Genomic DNA, 5,092 nt, shown 5'->3' on the forward strand with positions numbered 1-5,092 from the left:
TTGCAGGGGAGAAAAGACCAAATGAGTCACCAGAGATTGCCTTATTAACAGATGTCCTGTCGAATGTACTCGGAAGAAGTAAGTGAAGAGGACATTGTCTTTGTGGAGGACACTGGGAGATTCAACCTAAAGGCCTGCTACCCGACCCGAACCCGATGGGACCCGACGACGTGTCGGGTTCGGGTCGGGTGGGGCCCCTCTTCTGGGTCCGGCTTTCGGGCTCAGTTCAGTTCGGGCCGAGTCTGGGTCAGGCTCGGGTCAGGTCGGGCTGGACACACATGGTAAGTGCTCTGCCGGTAAGTATTGAAATTAAAAAACTTACCTGAGCTGGGAGTTCGGGATGAAACTGAGCCTGTGCAGTGAGCAAGTGACGTCACTATGACGTCATCACGCATGCTCTGCAGCTTCCTGGACATTCCGAGTCAGAAGGTAAGTAAAGGGATGGTCGGTCGGGCTCCGGTCAGGTCAAGTCGGGGTCGGGCTCGGGTCGGGTCGGATAGGGCTCAGGGCAAAATTGGAGGGACTCGGGCTGGGTTGGGCTCGGGTCCGCTGTGGTTCAGTCGGGTTTGGGTCAGATTTTTTTTCCCAACCTGAGTCGGCCTTTAATTCAACCCATTGCAGCTGCGAGGAGTTTGGGATTTTTAACCACAGGGATACCTTTTTGCTGAGAACTCTGTGCAACGTAGAAATGTGATGTGGGGGTTTTGAGTGTGTTAATAAGTTAATGGGTAATAACTTTTTCTGTAACTTACTGTATTAGCTATCTACTTAAGTACTGTTTAGTTAATGCTGACTTTTAGAGTAGTTGTTATAGTAAAAGTCTTTAAGTGTGAAATCTTGTATGATTCTTTAATCGGTCACTGGGAAGTTCATATCTCTTGTTTTAATGTTAACGGTCTCTACTGAGGCCACAACAAGTTTCAGATAGTGGATGCTAAGAAAACACTCCTCATCTCGGCTGAAACAGATCAATAGCTTGGACTGGTAACCCTCCATGTTCCAGAAGAGAAATGTGTTCCCAAGCTTGCAGCAGCTGTGACTAAAAAAGCAAAGAAAGAAGGTGAGATACTTGTGCCAAAGAAAGTTGAAAACAGAAAAAAAGAGGAGCAGTAGCATAAGACTGAAAATGATGCATCCCTTTTTTGCCATTTGTTGGAAAATTGAAATCTGAAAAAGCTTTGAGGGACTAAAGAAAGCCCTGAACAGCTTCGTCACCAAAAATAAATTTTCAGTCACAGATGTCTGAATTGGATCGAGCAGGAAATTCAGTTACATAGACTTTGAAACTGAAGAACAACTGGAAAAGACATTGGAATTCATTGGAAACAATGTACTGGGTCTTGCAGACAAACTTGACAAAGCACGCAGTAAGGAAAACAATGCAGATAGTAAAAGAGAAAGGGACTGCAGGACATTATTTGTCAAAAATCTCCCATTCATGATAACTCAGGATGACCTCAAAGAGATTTTTGAGGATGCTATTGACATTAGAATTCCTGCTTTTCGTGATAGTTCATTTACTCAGGGCATTGTATCTATTGAATTTGAAAATGAAGCAGCTGCAGATACTGCATTGGAACAGAAACAAGGCACTTAAGTTGAAGGCAGGGCCATCGTTACTGAGTTCACTGGCGAAAAGAGCATGTTAATTGTAAAGGATCGACAAACACAACCAGATTCTGATACACTCATTGTAAATAACTTGGCCTATTCTGCAACAGACGAAACTCTTCAGAGCATTTTTAAAAAAGTATCATTGAACAAAGTACCAGAAAAGAATGTAGATCAAAGGATTTGCATTTGTTAAACTAGAATTTATTGAGGATGCTAAAGAAGCCCTTGAGAATCACTGCAACATTGAAATTGAAGGGAGAAATTGTGAGCTTGGACTTCAGCAACCAAGGGCACAGATATGATGATGGCCCCAGCAAGACATTGTTTGTTCACGGCTCTTCTGATGACACAACTGAAGAACCTTTAAAAGAAGCCTTTGAAGGAGTTGAGAGTGCTAGAATTGCAATCGACAGAGAATCTGGAAGACAAAAGGTTTTGGCTTTGTGGATTTCCCATCGGAATAAGATGCTAAATCAGCTAAGGAAATGATGGAAGATGGAGAAATTGATGGATGCAGAATTAGACTTGACTTTGCTAGACTGAAGCCAGCGAAGCTTTGGAAGAGCCAGAAGAGGATAAGGTGGATTTGGAGGATTCAGAGGTGGAAAGAAAATCAAGTTTGATTAAAAAGGCTAATAAGATCACTTTACCACTTTGTGTTCAGTCAGAGCCTCTGTTGCTTTGCCTCAGAATTGGACGTTCCAGAGTTCTGCGTGGATGGCTATCTAGCTTGGAGTCTTGTGAGAGCTCCCTAGGTTCTGAATGGACTTACAATTAAGTAAAGGAAGAAATTATTGGTGCACATTTGTGGGTTCTGTCAAATGTCTGAAGTATTGTGTTTTACCAATGTGCAAATGTACTGGTCCCTGTGATATTTTAAAATTGCAATGTAAATGCAATTTTTTATGAAAGGGGGATGTTTGGATAAATACTATCATATACTTTGGCTTGTTATACATGTGACCTCTGATGTCATGATATGTAAATAAAGGCTTTTGGCAGTAGCCATTTTATGCACCACATAGAACATGCATTATGTTGTGAACTCACAGGAGACCAGTCTGGTGTGTATTCTGTCTTTAATGAAACTGACTGTAATGGCTGCCTGCAGTCAGAATGCCTCATGGCAGAGGTCACATGACTATGGCAAGCCAGGAGGCACATTGGTACAGTATTGCATTTCTATCCAAACATCCCCCTTTTCATACAAAAGAAAGCAAAAAAAAGTTGCATGCATCACTATTTACACTGTGAGTTGCCCAAGTTATCCACTATGCACACAACTGTTCTCATGTATTAATAGTTCGTCATTCTTGTTAGTCTCTGCACATGCATTGCACACAGTCATTAAATTGTGCATGCGCGTTGTCGTTGGTTGTTCATCTGGTTGATTTTCCTTCTCCGGCGAGTGTCGTTCCCTTGTCACTTGTTGCCGTAGTAACTGTTGTTCCATTTCCGTTGTTGGAGTGCTGTGGAACGCTGGGGCTGATGGTTGTTCTGTGGTCTGTGCAATTGGTGAGTTCTTATCTTCCTGCTGTGATGGAACAGCTTCTCCAGTTGTGTGTATGTGTCTGCAGTTGCGACGGTATATCTGGTCGTTCACTTCCACCGCATATGATCGAGGTGACAACTGCTCTATGCAGGCTGACTCTTGTTGAGAGCATGGAAGGTTTGTACCCTGACTGGCTCTCCAATCCTCAATTCTGGTAATGGTTTGGCAGTTTTGTCAAAGTGAAATTTGGCTTTCTGCCATTTCACCTTGATTTTGTCACTCAAGCCTGTCACTACTTCTGGCTTCAGTAGCTCTTTAGTTATTGGAAAAGTAGTTTGGGTGTGGTGTGACATTAGTCTTTGTACTGGACTACTTTCCATGCTTTCAGTAGGTGTGTTTCTCCACTCGAGGATTGCCTTGTATACATCTATGCCAGATTTGCTCGATTTCTTTATGATTCCTTTGGCGATTTTCATTGCCGCCTCAGCCTTTCCATTAGACTGGGGATAATGTGGAGATGCTGTCTGGTGTTGAATTTCCCAATCCTTTATGAAGTGGCTGAATTCTTCACTCGTGTACTAAGTGTCATTGTCAGTCATCACAATGTCTGGAATGTCATACCAACCGAAGTGTGCTTTCAGGCATTCTATAATCTCACCAGTCATCTGGTCTATCTCCCTGTAATCAGAATGGTAATCTACGGTGATGAGATAATCAGTTCCTGTGAGAGTGAGGTGGTCTACTCCCAGGTTCATCCAAAGCCTGTCTGGGATGTCATGTGTCATCAGCGGCTCTTTAGCTTGTTTAGCTTGGTACTCGTTGCACTGGCTGATGTGGTCCTTGATTTCATAGAAACATAGAAAATAGGAGCAGAAGTAGGCCATTCGGCCCTTCGGGCCTGCTTCGCCATTCAAAACAGATCATGATGGATCATCTAATTCAGTACCCTGTTCCCGCTTTCTCCCCATATCCCTTGATCTCTTTGGCATTAAGAAATATATCTAACTCCTTCTTGAAAATATTTAATGACTTGGCCTCCACTGCCTTCTGTGGTAGAGAATTCCACAGGTTCACCACCCTCCGAGTGAAGAAATTTCTCTTCATCTTGGTTCTAAATGGCATACCCCATATCCTGAGACTGTGACCTCTGGTTCTGGACTCCCCAGCCATCGGGAACATCCTCCCTGCATCTAGCTTGTCTAGTCCCATTAGGATTTTATAGGTTTCTAGATCCCCTCTCATTCTTCTAAACTCTCTGGTTTAGGCCTGGTTGACCAAATCTCTCCTCATACATCAATCCTGCTATCCCAGGAATCAGCCCAGTAAATCTTCTTTGCACTCCTGCCATGGCAAGAACGTCCTTCCTCAGATAAGGAGACCAAAACTGCAAACATACTCCAGATGTGGTCTCACCAAGGCCCTGTATAACTGCAGTAAGACATCCTTGCTCCTGTACTCAAATCCTCTTGCAATGAAGGCCAACATACCATTCGCCTTCCTAACTGCTTGCTGCACCTGAATGCTTGCTTTGAGCGACTGGTGTACAAGGGCTCGTTGCCCCTCCACGTTTCCCCATTTATTACCAATCAGATAATAACTTGCCTTTCTGTTTTTACAACCAAAGTGGATAACCTCACATTTATCCATGTTAAACTGCATCTGCCATGCATTTGCCCACTCATCCAACTTGTCCAAATCACATTGGAGCCTCTTTGCATCCTCCTTACAACTCACATTCCCCCCCAGTTTGTGTCGTCTGCAAACTTGAAAAGGTCACATTTAGTTCCCTCACCCAAGTCATTAATATATATTGTGAATAGCTGGGGGCCAAGTACTGATCCCTGCGGCACCCCATTCGTCACTGCCTGCCACCTACTCTCTGTTTCCTGTCTGTCAACCAATTCTCAATCCATGCCAGTAGATTACCCCCAATCCCATGTGTTTTAATTTTGCACACTAGCATCTTATGTGGGACCTTATCAAAAG

General features: G+C 43.6%; 1 pseudogene; it reads left to right on the forward strand.

The window, feature by feature from the left end:
- The first annotated feature begins 378 nt into the window (after positions 1-378).
- LOC137347029 (nucleolin-like) lies at positions 379-2,237 on the forward strand (annotated as a pseudogene).
- The last annotated feature ends 2,855 nt before the right edge of the window (positions 2,238-5,092 follow it).

The sequence above is a fragment of the Heterodontus francisci genome, chromosome 31 (assembly GCF_036365525.1).
Source record: "Heterodontus francisci isolate sHetFra1 chromosome 31, sHetFra1.hap1, whole genome shotgun sequence".
NCBI lineage: Eukaryota > Metazoa > Chordata > Chondrichthyes > Heterodontiformes > Heterodontidae > Heterodontus > Heterodontus francisci.